This window comes from Symphalangus syndactylus, chromosome 21, assembly GCF_028878055.3.
Source record: "Symphalangus syndactylus isolate Jambi chromosome 21, NHGRI_mSymSyn1-v2.1_pri, whole genome shotgun sequence".
In the NCBI taxonomy this organism is placed as follows: Eukaryota; Metazoa; Chordata; class Mammalia; order Primates; family Hylobatidae; genus Symphalangus; species Symphalangus syndactylus.
The window spans coordinates 67,388,702-67,404,902 of NC_072443.2; the positions used below are offsets into that span (position 1 = coordinate 67,388,702).

The window sequence follows — 16,201 nt, forward strand, 5'->3', positions numbered from 1 at the left end:
CTCTGTTGCCCAGGCTGGAGTGCAGTGGCGCAATCTTGCCTCACTGCAAGCTCTGCCTCCCGGGTTCACGCCATTCTCCTGCCTCAGCCTCCCGAGTAGCTGGGGCTACAGGCGCCCGCCACCAACAAGCCCTGCTAATTTTTTGTATTTTTAGTAGAGACGGGATTTCACCGTGTTAGCCAGGATGGTCTTGATTTCCTGACCTCGTGATCCGCCCACCTCGGCCTCCAGAACTGCTGGGATTACAGGCGTGAGCCACTGCGCCCAGCGAACTGTGTTTATTTATAAGAATGAGTCTAAATAGTCTAATATGGAATGAGTTACACAAGTTAAATAAGTATGCTTTCAATATGATACCATTTCCATATTTTAAAACAATATTTTATATAGGCATACATATATAAAAATTATATATAAATATACAATTCATGGTAATGTAGAGTGAGGAATGGACTAGGTAGAGTTACAGTGTAGGCCCTTATCATATATTGTATTAGTATTTTCATTTTATGAACACTGAAGATGTTAAATCTCCAATAAAATTTAGCATTTGGTAATGCTGGGGCTGGGAATTGATCATTATTAAATTTAATCCTTCCCTGAATACTTAAAATTTCACACTTTACCAAAAAAAAAAATATGTGCATTACTGCCAAAAGAATTCAGACTTATGTAACACCTAAAACTGTATTGTGAAAGTGTGAAAATAGGAAAAACTGCCCATCTTTTAAAAAATGGAGTCAGCAGACATGATGTTGAATTTATAGATTCTGCAATAGAAGTCAAATATATTATTCAAATGTATAATGGTGGCCAGAAGGAAAACATTACAATAAAATAAACTATAGAAAATATCTCTGTGAAATAAGACAGGAAATCATGGAAAGGTCTTTATTTTTTATTTTATTGTTTTCTCTATAATTTCAAATTTTATTGTTGTTGTTTCCAGGTGCATACATTACTTTATAAAGGCATTATCATAAAAAAAGAACAACAACAACAACAACAACATAAAACAACAGAAAAGAAATGTGCAAGTATTTGTAATGTTTTTCTTTGAAGAAAGAAATTCCGGCTTATTTGTTCTCATGCTTTTCTGTTCATTGCTTTTATAATAAAAAAATCAAATATACCCTTTTTCTTGATCATGTCCAATTGCTTGGTGTATACAGAAATACCATTTCTATTTTTAATCTAGTTGGATCAAGAGACCAGCATCTCTATATCTTCTCACCATTTTTCCTGAGCTCTATTTTAATATCCACTTATGATTTACACTCCAAATTTAATTGTCTACTAAATACCCAATGCAATTGATTAGATGATAATTATACTTTTATTCTTTCCATTGTTTTATATTATTTTTACCCAATTGATCCCAAAGCTCATATATAAATGTTATAATAGCAATAATAATATAACAATAACTAAACAACTAACACATAGAGTGCTTCTTGATTGCCAGGCTTTCTTCCAAGATTTTTTACATATTTACCTGCTGAATTCTCTTGATAATACTGTAAAGTCAACACTAATATTGTCTCCACTATGAATGGGGAAACTGAAGTATAAAGAGGCTAAGAAACTTGCCGAAGACCACAGAGCTATTCTGTGCTAGATATAGGGAAGTAAAGCTACAATGGGTGGCACTTCAGCTCAAGAGCTTGCCTCCTGAATCTTGCTCTCATTATCAATTTATTGACACTGAGAAATTGCGATTTGTTTTTTAATAAGATCATTAGTTTTTTATAATACTTCATGGGACACATCATGTTCTTTTATTGCCTCTTTTAAGGATTTGAGATCTAGGGAAATTCAATTATTTATTCATTCATTTATTCATTTAATTGTAAACCTAATACATATAAGTTTTATACTCAGTATACTTTCAAAAAGGATTTGAGTCTACAGATTTTGATTCATGTTACTATGATGTAAAGTTTCGGTAAATTACCTTAGGACTCACTGCAAAATAGTTAAGTAGGCCACAGACTTCATCAATATAAACTAATAGGGGACATTATCGGAAGGCATGCCCAATGGCTCTGTCTTTTCCTCTACTATGTCCTGTGTTATGCCTTTACCATAACAAATGTTTAATACTACAACACATCATGCAGATGAACTCAGTTTTAACTAGGACAGCTCTTTTCAATATGAATACTGACAATAACAACATTCTAATAAAATTTTCATTCAAAAAATTCTTCCAAACTGAAAGATTGCTATTTAAAACTCCTTAAACAGATTTTTAAATTTCCTCTATTGTCCCATAGAAACAATAAAGAGAAATATAAAAGATAGCAGTGGTAGTGGTAGGGATAAAAAGCAAAGCAAAAACGCTCTGTCTTCAATGAAAATGTTAGTGGACACAACCCCAAAACACAGCTTGAAGCCCATTTCCATTGTAGCCAAATGCTAAAAATCATGGACCTTTGGGGGACATCAGATAAAACCTGTAAGTACTTTCCTTTTCTCTTACTTTCCGGAGGATACAGATTGCCCAAAGACCTGCCAGCTCAACATGGCACATGGATACATATGTAACAAACCTGCACATTGTGCACATGTACCCTAAAACCTAAAGTATAATAATAATAATAAAAAAAAGAAACCAGAAAAAAAAAAGACCTGCCAGCTGAGGAAATTGCTAGAGTGTTAAGAGAAGGAAACATGTATTTACAAGATCACAACACAGAAGTTTGTGCCTTAATAGGTTTATTGTAAGCTATACTATTAATTCAAATGGCAAAGAAGAGAACAAGTGGTTCTCAAGTAAAGAAGATAACCAACTTGTCAATTAAAATTGAAAAGAAATTTGGATATGAAAGAGGTGGAAAGTAGACAAATGAGATACAACATGTACAAAATTGGTGACCCTGAAGAAAAGAAAGAAGCAAGATAACCACAATTTGGCCAAGCCCGGTTAGGGGACAAAAAGGAAATAGTACAACAAATCCTGAAATAAAAGAATCTTAAATTAATGGGGCAAACCTCAAAAAAAGTTAATGAAAATGTAACAAATCCAGGAATATTCTGTAAAAACAAACACGCATACACATACACACACACACACACACACCCCAAAAAGTCATGTAGGCATTTATCAGAAAAAAAGCAAGTCACATTCAATGACGGAAATTGCAGACATACCTAAAAATGTTGCAAAACAACTTTCAGTACAGCAAGGGTCTCCAAAAATGTTTAAACATTTACACATTTCCAAAAGAAAAAATTAAGCTTGATTCAAGAAAGATAACGTATCTTGCATGTCTAAGGCAAAAGAAATACATGTTCAAGTACGCAAACTCACAGAAAATATACCACCTATGACTATTTCTTTGGTGGAGAGGTACTACTTACTGAAATCTAACAACCCAAAAAATAATTCAAAATAAAGAACACAGGAATGGTGAATTGGGTAGTAAAAGCCTGTTGATAAAGAATAATTCCTTACAAATTTGAAATGAGTTTAAACTGAGACCATGGGAATTCAGCCAGAATGTATGTACTCAATAATATAAAACTGATGTAGTTTAAATTCAGGTGGTATGGGTAGAGTTGATGACAACAAATCACAGTGCAAATGCATTTAACTGTCATAACAAGCCTTGTTATAAAAGTTTGTTTACTATTTAAACGTGCATCCAAAAAAAAAATCTTCAAACTATTTCTATTTTCAAAATTTTCGGTCTTAACTGTAAGAGTATTATTCTGGACATAATATCTCCCTTGGAAAGAAATCTATACCTGAAATTTAACAATTTCTTCAATGTTGTTTCAACTTCTCTTTTTTCAGTTTAATTAAAATCTAAAATCAAAAATTAAACTCAATATTTCTGGGTTTTTTTGTTTTGTTGTGTTGTTGTTGTTGTTGTTGAGACGGAGTTTCACTCTGTCACCCAGGCTGGAGTGCAGTGCCGCGATCTCTGCTCACTGCAAGCTCCGCCTCCCAGGTTCAAGCGATTCTCCTGCCTCAGCTTCCTGAGCAGCTGTGACTACAGGCACACACCAAAACGCCTAGCTAATTTTTGTATTTTTAGTAGAAATGGGGTTTCACCATGTTGGCCAGGATGGTCTCAATCTCTTGACCTCATGATCCGCCTGCCTCGGCCTCCCAAGTGCTGGGATTACAGCTGTGAGCCACCGTGCGCGGCCAATATTTCTGTTTTTTTAAGTGTAGGATAAGATCTCATTCTTACAGAATAGTATCTATTATTGACTATATTATCTAAATATTTATTTATTTTTAAAAAAGTGTATAGTAAGAAACCATTCTTACAAAAATATTTATCTCTCATCTTATCTGAATTTAGGCATCAGTATGTCTCCAATGATAGTCGCCAAATTACATGATTGTTATTTACAGGTGATGGGGTTTCCTTTTTGAAATTTTATGTATAGTTTGAGTCATTTTTAATGGGTAGAACTTATACTTCTGCATTCCAATTAATATGCTATTAAAATAAACAGTGAATAAATAAATATTTTGTATTCCTTCTCCTCACATAAAAGAATTTAAAAGGTACAAATTTACTATCATACTACTGAGCATTTTTACTTACTAAAAAAAAAAACCCAGAAGTATGCAATCAATTTAATATACCACATATTCTTTTCACAACATAATTGACTTTTTTCAGGGGGGGGTCTAAACTCAGAGGAAATATGTGATCCTTTTCTAAGTAAACAAGTGAATTTGTTTTCATTAAGGAAAGTTACATAAAAATTCTAAAAAAATATTCTGGTCCTTCACTACAAATATTCAAAGGAAGTAATGCAATGAAGTCATTTATAAATGATTGACTTTTTTGCTAAGATGTGATAAGTTATGCATTTATATAACCTCATATAAAGCTTCATATAAAAGTTTTCACATTTATATATTTGAAATCTTTGGACTGCACAGCCATGACTATTGCTAAAAAAAAGAAAAAGAAAAAGAAAAAGAAACCTCACTGAAACCTCAAAGATGAAATGCTTCTGTATTTCTGTTTTTTTACACAAATTGTGTTAGTATTTTTGTATGTTTGTTTGTTTTGTGAACACGCATATGTTTACACATGTGTGTGAAGGAGGAGGGAAAAAGGGTCTGCTTAAACATTTCTTTCCTTATAAAATACAATGCACATAAATTGGTGAAACCTTCAACAACAATAAAAAGATGATAAACCCATCAGATAAATGAAAATTGCTCAAAACAAGCAATTCAATATTCAGCATATGCTCCTTCTTTTACAGACATCTTCAGAAAACACTGCCACTGTAGATAAAATTATGAATACCTCATTTTCCAAATTGATTCTGTGTAATTCTACTGTTCTCTCTATTTTTTCCCAGTGTAACTTCTATTTAGTCATTCTGTGAATGTTTCTCAGAGGACATAGTCAGGATGCTGATTATTTAAACATAAGTAGTTTTCATTTGGAGAAGCAAAAACTATGAATTCCAATTTTCCCCCCAAACCCCAATGTTGTAGTATCCCATTAACATAATGGGTTATACGTGGCTAATCTCAGAGCTCTTAAAAGTTTTGTTCCCAAGTCATCAACTTCTGAAAGTTTCCATAAAGTATTATAAGAACCTTAATACTGACAACTTAACTGGTGTAAATGGCAAAGGAAACTCCAGAGGCTATTATCTGGAAGCTGGGTATAACGAAAAATGCCAGACAAAATTTGGTGAGCCCATATGACCTCCAGTCTTGCTTTGCTCCCCTTACCAAATCCTCCCCTAGGAAACTTTATAACCGTTCTTTTAAATCATCCGGTGAAAACTGCAAACCCCACCCCTCATCCCTTCGATTAAAAAAAAAAAAAAGACAAAAAACATTTAGCGATCACATTTTCCCATCTGCCGTTACAGAAAGGGTGTGTAGCCATCTGAAAGTCCCAGAATTAGCATTGTCATCCCGTCTTGCCCATTAGTTTTACTGCAGCAAAGACTAGTGAAACACTGAAAAATATACCTGTAGTCTTTCTTTCCCTGGTTTGATCCTAACCTTCCGGAATACAGATTCAATACATTTCTCCCACACAAGGAATAAATGCATTTTAAACATCAGCATCATAGAAACACAGCATCAGTAAAGCAGTGACTTCTCCCCCAACCTCAGCTTTTACCTGTTATGCTAATACAAAGACACTGAAAGGAAGAAAAGCTGCAGCTTGCCCAGCAATATTCTCATTGCAGCAGACAGCACAATTTTGTACTTACAGATCTTACCAGGGAAATGTCTCAGTATCTTTACAATTTTTCTGCAGAACTCTGTTTCAAGCTTTCAGCCAGGCATGCTGTGCATCCAGGCAGAACCAAGCCGTATGGAATGTCTATGCAGCTGGGAGATAATGGGACTCTTTTTCCCAGCTGGGACTGCAAGCCTTTTATCCACTGAGTATTGCGTGGCTCTTCTCTGGTCTTAAGCATGAAATACGCTCCTCTCCTGCTGCATTCCTGTCGGAGCCTAGACAATCAGTTCTTGAGGCACATGTGCAAAGCTCTCGTTTGGAATATTCAAAAGGAAAATTCTTTCTACATTGAAAGCCAGCTCTATCTTCATCAACCTTCACAGAATCAGAGAGAGCTGAGAGCAGCTGCCATTCCAGTGGCATGAAAGATTAAATTCACCCTCCTCTTTCTCTGACTGGAGATAGTCACTCCTGTCGGGTCATCAGAAAATCTCTCTTATTGAAAACTGGGTCAGACTAACTACTTATTAGGTTTCCAATAGGAAAGGAAGTAATTTTTTTCTTCGTCTGATTTCACTGCATTGTCATTTGCAAGCAAAGATTAAGCTGGTCAAGGGTCTGTACTGATTTAGACAGTATTCAAATATAAGCTTTTTGAAGCATACCAGTAGCTCGTTATATTAGTGAAGGTGAAGAGAAAAGGGAAATAAAATCAAATGATTGTATGCACTATCACTAAAACCTTTCTAAGTTGTATTTTTTAAATGTGTGTATGAGGCTTCTTAAAGACAGGTAAAGAAAGTGAAGTCAAACAAGTCCAAAAGAGTATTGCTGCTTTCCAAGTAACATATTTGTAATTCCAGAGTCAGAGAACAAGTGTCTATGTGTTTGCATAAGAGCTCTGTAAGAAGAAGAAATGTTTTTGTGTTTCACCCTGGGCTCTCCAACTAAACTTTTTAATATGTTTGGGTCTTGTCATTGGGTTTTGAAGGGACTAACTGCTTGAAGGATGAAAACTAAGTAATAGGAATTACACGTACATGCACACAGAGACTCTAATGCATACAAACAAATATAACATGAGAAAAGAATGATAGTTTGGACTTATTTACATGTTGGCATACAAAGAAATTAGCATCTTAAAGTAAGCGGATACTGAGAAAATGAAATCCCCAAATCAAATGGAAATAAGTCAAAAGATATTTCTTGGCCTCAGTTGGCTTTCATCTGATGAGCAAGAAGGTTTGTATGACTACATTTTATGACTATGTCCTATGGATTTCTTCACAGGGTCTAACCAACATTATAAGAAGCTTTAGAAAGGAGATGATGCTTCCTAACACAAGGTAAACTCAAAATGGGCTGCCCTATTGTTTCTCCCAATTCATAAGAAGGCAAATTAGACTAATAATTTTATAGAAAGAATATCTGTTTTTATTGCCTCTTTTTTTTTTTTTTAAAAAAAGGAGTATTTCTTGCTCTTTAGGAATAAAAATATATTTTACTTGTAAAAATGCCAGGATAACTTTTTCTGCAGAGTTTTAAGAAAAATAATCATTATGTAGTAGGCTTTTTTTGTGGAAAGAAATTCATTCAAATTTAAAGAATAACCCTTTACTCAAATCTCCAACACTCTGACTCATATTCAAGGACAGTTGATTGATTTGCTTTCTATTTTACCCAAAAAGGAATAAGAACCAGAAGAAAACTTTAGTAAGCTCCTATCACTGCATCTAGTCACATACTTGCCCCTGTGACCACAGACATTCCCTTCATCTTGTTACTTGGGATGAACCGTGCTCCCTCCTTAGACCAAGCCAGCCACTTGTTCTTTAGATAGTCTTCTACTCAAGGGACCATTCTACCCACTTGTCTCTCTCTGTGGAATCATCAACTCTCCCCACCTTCTGTAGTATTGTAACACAGAGATTTGCTGCTAGTTGGCCCATTTTAAAAATCAGCACCCCTTTAACATCACGTCTTCCTCTGTCTACTACTGCATTTCCTTGCTTCTGTTTATAGTAAAACACTTTGAAGGAATTCTCTGTACTTATTGTCTCCATTCGTCTTTTCTCATTTTATCTTGAATCCAGTTTGATAGTCTTTTGTCCCCACTGTTCCACATAAGGGTTTCTTGTCATAGTCAATACTAAATTATTCATAGAATAATACAATGGTCAACTCAGTCCTAATTTTAACTTGATGTATCACTCACATGTAATACAGTTTACCAAGTACTCGTCCTTTAAGCACTGCTTTTGCTTAATTTCTTAAATTTTCTTCTCTTTTACTATCTGCTCCTTCTCAGATCCCTTTGCTGATATCTTCTCATTTTATTAATCTTTAAACACTGGGGGAGGAGGTGTGGGTACCAAGGATCTAAAACAAGGTCTGTACACTAAAGGCTACACAGAATTATGAAGGAAAATTAATTAAGACCTAAGTAAGTAAAGAAATATGCCACATTCATGGATCAAAAACACTAAATATTTTTAAGAAGTCAATTATCTCCCAATAGGTTTTTAGCTTTAAAATAATCTCAGTCAAAGTATCAGTAGGTTTTCTTGTAGCAATCATCAAATGAGGCTAAAATTTATGTGGCAATAAAGTTAACCAAGAAAGTAAAATCGAATGATAAAGTTGGCAGACGTATCCTGTGATTTTTACAATTTACTACTAGTAATAGAGTGATAAAGACAGTGTGATGTTGGCAGGATAGGTCAACAAAACATAATTAAGTGTTCAGAAACAGATCAGCACATATACAATGGATTTTAGACAAAGGTATCAGGTAATGCAATAGATATTGTGCTAACGGATATGTGCCGATTTTAGGTCAATGGATTTTAGACAAAGGTACCAGGAATTTCAATGATAAAGGCATCATAATTAAAGAAATGGTGCTTGAACAAATGAATATTCATTTGTGAAAAAGTTAACGTTAATCCTTACCTCATACAACACCCAAAAAGCAAACATGAAATAGATCACACACTTAAAGGTACAGCACTAAAATTTCTGGAAGAAAACCAAACACTACATATTCTCACTTATAAGAGGGAGCTGAAGGATGAGAACACATGGACACATGGAGGGGGAACAACACACATCTTGGTACCCATGGTGGCAAGTGGGAGGAGGGAGAGTATCAGGAAGAATAGCTAATGAATGTTGGGCTTAATACCCAGGTGATGTGATGATCTGTGCAGTAAACCACCATGGCACTCGTTTACCTGTGTAACAACCTGCATATCTTACACATGTACCCCTGAACTTAAAATAAAAGTTGAAAAAAAAACTTCTGAAAGAAAATATATGAGTCCTAGGATTACGCAAAGATTTCTTAAAACTCATGTGCATACACACACATAAAAACACAGAATATAAAGAATAAATAGAAGTATTGGACTTCATTAATTTAAAAAGACTGATTTTTGAAATATATCATTAAGAAATTTTTATACCTCAATAACAAAAAAATAAGCAACTCATTAGAAAATGAAAAAAAGATATGAACATTTTTACCAAAGATATCCAAATGACATTTAAGCCCATAAAAATAATGCTCAACATCATTATTTTAAGAATGCAAATCAAAACCGCAAGATACAGCTACACACTAATTAAACAGGCTCAAATGAAAACCACTGAAAATTCAGTCTAGGACTGGTAGCTCACAGCTGTAATCCTAGCATTTTGGGAGGATGCAGTGGGCAGATTGCTGAAGCCCAGGAGCTTGAGAACAACCTGGGCAACATGGTGAAACCCCATCTCTACAACAAATGCAAAAATTAGCCAGGCATGGTGACAGGTGACTGTAGTCCTAGCTACTCAGGAGGCTGAGGTGGGAGGATCACCCGAGCCCAGGAGATGGAGGCTGTGGTAAGCCGTGTTTGTGCCACTGTGCTCCAGCCTGGGCAACAGAGTGAGACACTATCTCAAAATAATAATGACAATAATAAAATAAAATAAAATGAAAACATTGAAAATTCCAAAAGATTGTGAGTATGTGAGACAACTGGAACTCATACCTTCTGGTAGAAGTATAAAGTGCTACAATTATTTTGTAAAACAAGCTGGCACTCTTAAAGTAATATTACTGAGAAACCCCACTCTTATGTATTCACCCAAAAGAAATGAAAGCGTATGTCCACAGAAATTTTTGCAAGGAAATTTTATAGCAAATTTTTTTTATATCAGCCAAAAGTTGGAAACAACAGTAATGTCCATCAACAGGTTAATGGATAAACAAATTGAGGTGAATGCATAATTGTAATACAAGTTAGCAATAAAAAGCCAGAAATTACTGATACTCACAACTTGGATTAATTCCACAGCTATTATGCTAAGAGAAAGATATCCAAAAAAAAAAAAAGCAATTCTATACTGACAGAAAACAGAATGTTTAGGGATAAGGAGAAAGAGATAAATTGCAAATGGGCAACAGGGAATGTTTCGAGGAATAAAAACATTCTGTTTTTGATTGTGGCAGTGATTACAAGGGTATATGTATTGGATGAATCTTATCAACCTAGAGAAACGGGTACATTTCATTTCATGTAAAGTATACCTCAATAAAGTTGATTTTAATGAATTAAATGATGACAGACTGTACATTCTCTTAAAGGCTTTGAAAAAATAAAATCAATAAGCCTACCATTCTACCAAAATATTTTTGTTGTTGACATTATTATCATTATTTTTAGTGAAACAATGAAAATCACCTCTCTAATCTCAATGTTAAGACATTTTAGTTTTTTATAGATCTGAGTTAGTTTTATTCATTTATATTTTTCTGGACAACGATGATGATGATGATCATATTGATAAGCAACTTCTATAAATCAAATTATGTGTCAGGTAGTTTCTTTAAGCATTACATTTGCATTAGTAATTTATTCAATCCTTATAACAACCTGATGGGTTTGATATTATTTGCAAAATCTAACAAACAAGAAAATTGAAGCACATAAAGTTTAACTAAATTGTCCAAGAATATCCAACTGGGTGACAGTGGAGGAAGAATAAAACCTAAGCAGCCTGACTCAAGAATCTAGACTAATACTGTTTTATTATTCAAATCGCTATACTCTTTCTCACATTTTGCCTACTTGACATGTCAAGTTCTGTGAAAGGTATCTTAAATATTTCCCAGAAATATTTTTTAAATGAAGCAATTATCTTTCAAGAAGCTTTGTACTATATATTCTGCTGCTAAATTGTTTAATCGATAAAGGCTATATGCACACACACACACACACACACACATATACACACTATATATATAAATATCTCTGGTGGATTTTGTTTTTATGATTATATAACATCTTAAGAATCCTTTTAAATATGTTTACATCTCCTTGAAATGAATTATTTTCAGCATTTCTCCTTTCTTTCTGGTTTTTATTTTCGTGTGTATACTAGAATATTAACACTTTTTGTCACTGTTTTTGATGCCTTTCTTATAAACATCATTCAGCTTGACTGAAAAAAATATTGACGTCTTTTTATAGGGTAGCTTGTCCCATTTGTATTTAGTGTAGTAGCTAATATTTGTACTGAATATATTTTTTCCTTCTGAGGTCTGCAAAGGCATCAGTTCCAGAGTCTCCTTAGGCGCAAGTAGCCTACACAAGCCCACAAGGCCTGGGAGGTATTGATCCCAACAGTTCAGTTCCACACATTCCAGTGGAATTGCATCACTTAGCGGGCACTGACATTAGGCAAAAGCTGACAAGTAGAATTTCTCTGAAGGAATGCTGTGGCAAAGTTTCTTTGCCAGTAAAACCCACTTCAGTGAACCAGGAAGCACTGCCTTTTTTTTTTTTAATCCCTTAAGGCCCCAAGGGGAGCCCCTTCCTATAGCTGCTATTTCCTCTTCTCTCCTTACCAAAGAGGGGGAAAAATCCAGTGTCTGTACTTTTCCTGATACTTTCCAGTGAAATACTTGGGTTGCTCTTAACTGCCGACTCTTGAAGTGGGCATTCAAAATGCTATAAACTTCAGGTTCCACAAAACCCTGATCTACTTCTGCCTCCTGCAGGAAAATATTATTGACTATTGCTCTTTAATAATTGCCTTGTTATGAAGAAACCTGTAATGACAGTTTTTTCTCCAAATAAATTAAAAGCAAAGATTAACACATAATAATTTATTGAACATGCACAATTATTTTAAAGATCTGTCATATACCAACATGAGTAATATTGTCTCGGTGTTATTTATTGTTTTTGTTTGTTTGTTATGCCCATTGGTACGCACAACTTTTCTAAATAACCCATGTTTAAAAAATATTTTCTATAACATACTTTTCTTCTATTCATCACAGACACTTCTAATATTACCAAAATATGAACAATTTTCTATAATCTTCTGAGTGCTTCCTATGAGCTAGACACTAAGTCCAAAATCTCACTTAGTCCTGGTAACAACCCTATGAGGCAGATATTCCTATCACCTTTGACTAGCAATTGAGGTTTTTGCAAAGATCACACAACAGTAAAAAGATAAACAGGGATATGAATCCAAGTCCACTTAACCCCAGCATTTGTATTCTAAACCTCTTGTCAAGAGTCCCCTGCTACGTCCATTCGTATATCAAATAGAAGGCGAAAATGAGTGCTATAATTTTATGGTTATTTCTAGTGTTGAAGGTATAGTAAAAAGTTTCTCTTAAATATGTAATGTTTTAGGCCATAACTGCTAAGATTTAACAATTAATTAGATAGTTAAGTCCGACATTCTTCAACGAACTGCTTGTTTTCATGAAAATGGTCTGAATTTAATTATTTGTCTCAAACCTCCACGGTGCTTTGGTAAAGAACAGAAAATATTAAATGGTCCCGAGAAATGGAAATCATTTTTTTTTTCTCTTGCCTTTTCTTTTCCTTTTTGGTGAGGGAGTGGTAGGGATTAGAGTGTCAGGAAGAGAAATCCACTGCACATACCACATTTACTTTCCCTCAGGAAAAAGTACATTGAAGGGAGGGTGATAACAATTTCCTTAGTCTTTTGCCCCAAAACAAATTTTTTTTCACTTATACCACATATGTGTAATTTTACAGATATTCAAATTTCACTTCCCTCTGGAAAAACAAGTAACAACATTTTGCCATGAAATGTATTCCTTTTCAAAGGGAAAATAGTAAGTGAAATGCATATATTCACCTTCTACCACATGGTAGGAAAATGTATATTTTAGAAAGCTATTGTAATACATTCAGTTCAAGTTCTTTAAATCTATTCATATAAGAATAGAAGAACTGTTACTTATGGTAACTTAAAATGGGGACTGGGTAAGACCTAGTATCTTATGACATGAATTGTTTTGCTTCAACCCTGGAAGGACACTGCAAAATTGCTCCATGAAACTGCCTGCCACCTGCTGCTTCCAACACTGAATTTTAATGAGTGCTAATTGCTCTGCAAGGCTCATTATTTTAGAGGTATTTTTTATCATAAAGCCCGTTGTGATCTTTCTAAATTATAAAATACATTTGTTGGGCCCCAGTGAAAATAAATGTATTTCATTAATTCTATTCTTCTTCTACTCTAATTTTTTTCAACTCTGAAGATTGAGAGATGTTCCACATGTAATAATTATTACCGTATCTTATTTCCCAGACATAATGAAGAGGTCAGAAGCCATACCCTCTAAAATCTTACTATGCATCAAGAGTGTAGTCTCTTAAATAACTTTTCTGTCTCCTCCACTTTTGTTTGTAATTTATGAAGTGTAAAAATTGTTGTGTTGTGTTTCTTTGATGTTTAGACATAGAAAACATGAGTTTCATTAGTTCCTATTAAATAGAATTTACCTATTGGCCTACTAGCATCATTACCAGAAATACTTCATAGGCTTTTCTTTCACAGGAAATATACTGACATTTCTTTCATAATCACATGGCAGATTGATTTATTAGCTTCAATTCCTCACCTTTCCCTGCACATACACTCTTGCCACTGCCTGATCATAGATGGAGTATACTTCTCTGTCCCTTGATTTGGGGCTTAAACATGTGACTTCCTTTGACCAATAACATGTGAACAGAAGTCACAACATGATGGCTAGAAGCCTAGACTTTAATCGTCTTTTGTGTTTCTTCTCACCTTCTTGTTATCTCTGCTATTACCATAGAAAAACTCACTTTGGCTAAACTGCAATCCATGGAGGATGAAAAATACTTGGAACAGAGCTATTCCTGTTGATCCAAAGATCTCAGTAACCAGCAGAGCTGCCCAACTAAGCACAGCCTTGATGACCTGACCCTCATCCATCTTGCATACATGGGAGAGAAATCAGTTCTTGTCTTAAGCCACCGAATTTTGAAATGATTTTCTATTGAACCATAACTAGTCGATACAATATTATCACTTATTGAAATCAAGCTGACTTAGTCTGGGTTCTCCCAAGAGTAGAGCCTAATTCAAAGAGTTTTTGCCTTTTGTCATGTTAGCCATTCATTTCAAAATGTGATCTCAGAAAACAGTAATCACAGTGTGAGTTAAAAATGGAGCAAGGAAAAGCCAATAAAAGGATGTATTGAGTTTTTCAACACCATATAGGAATGAGTGTTCAATAGTATAGAGACATCTATAAGTGTATCAAACGCCTCTCAGGGCTGTCCACCTCAATTAAGCATGGAAGAAGCATCTATCTATTGGCTCCGATACCTTAGTAATAAGGTGACCATATACCCCATTATGTAAAACAGGACAATTATGAGAGTGAAAGGAGAATGTATTAATAATAGTAATGCTGAAACAACTGGTATAGCTCAAATCAATCCTGAGCCAGTGAGGCTGTGTGGCCACCCCACATATTGGTCAAAGTTTGTCCTATGGGATATTAACTCTTCTACACATCTAGAGTACATATATATGAGTAAGAGTCAGCTTTGTGTGAGTACTCAGTATCAGAAACTGCTGGATGGGAAATGAGAATTGTGAGAAAGGAGCACTGTCAGATAATATTTATGTTAGGCTGAATGAAGCATTAGCTTGAATGTTTGGTCAGGATGAGAATATTTGAAATGATGCAGAAAAACAAGGCATAGAATATAGTTCCTCCTTTGAACTGCTCAGATCTGCTCATGACCTTCTTTAAGTCCAATCAGTAACAAAGTCACATTCTGAATTGTGTCAGCCAAATTCCCTGCAATGACTTAAGGGTAACAGACTTAAGAGAAAAAAATTCACAAGCCTACTGAATTTGGTCTTAAGCCATAATTCATATCCATCATCTCATTTCTTTCTTCCAAATCTAGACTTTCTTCATCCTTCACTACTAATTTTACTTTTCCAGGTTGCTTATCGATTTGAGTAATCCAGACATTCTTCCTTGAAGAGATGGTAATCTTACATACTTTGCCCTAGTGAAACTATATTGCTGTATTTGCTCTTCCACAATTATTACTGTACAATAAATATTTAGGAGATACTCCACTGAACTGCCAGCATTGCAAACATACTCCTTCCAGATGCCACTGTGTAGCAGCAAATAAGGCTTCTTATGGCATTATGGGTTAATTATATCCACTCATATATTAACTTTTTTCTTTTTCTTTGGGTCTATTGGAATAAGATAGTTAAAGAGAACAGGTAGGACTCACGGGGATGGGAGGCCAAAATTCTGCAAATGGAAAGACTAATGTTACTATTACCTGTCATTTCCTGGATCCATGTCTTCCACCCACTATGCACAGAACCATATATATTAAATGCAGGCTTAGTGCATATTTCATAATCTAGAGGACTGAGCATTAACTCTGCAGGGTATGTTCCTGGAACTCTCAACTTAGTTGAATATTGAACAGTTTATTCCATCATTATTTTTGACTGGCTGCCTCTGAGTGACGGGGTACATGACAAAACCATTGAAAATTCCATTGTCATTCATCCACTGTCATTCATCCTTTGCTACAAAATGGGTCCCTTGATCTTAGTCATATATATATGTATATATATATATATATATACACACATATATGACATACATATATACATATATGACA

General features: G+C 34.6%; 1 protein-coding gene across 10 annotated transcripts in view; it reads right to left on the bottom strand.

Moving 5' to 3' along the window:
- Nucleotides 1-16,201, bottom strand: part of CNTN6 (contactin 6) — a 512,408-nt gene that overhangs the window by 328,234 nt on the left and 167,973 nt on the right. For 5 of the 10 annotated variants that reach the window (XR_010118662.1, XR_010118660.1, XR_010118661.1 and 2 more), the window contains exon 1: nucleotides 6,226-6,676. The exons of 1 other annotated variant lie outside the window; for it this stretch is intronic. The gene's annotated coding sequence lies outside the window, so the exon portion shown is untranslated. Of the gene's footprint in view, nucleotides 1-6,122; nucleotides 6,138-6,216; nucleotides 6,736-16,201 lie in introns of those variants that run through there. 4 more of the 10 variants (XM_063630729.1, XM_063630726.1, XM_063630731.1 and 1 more) reach the window with 4 other exon arrangements.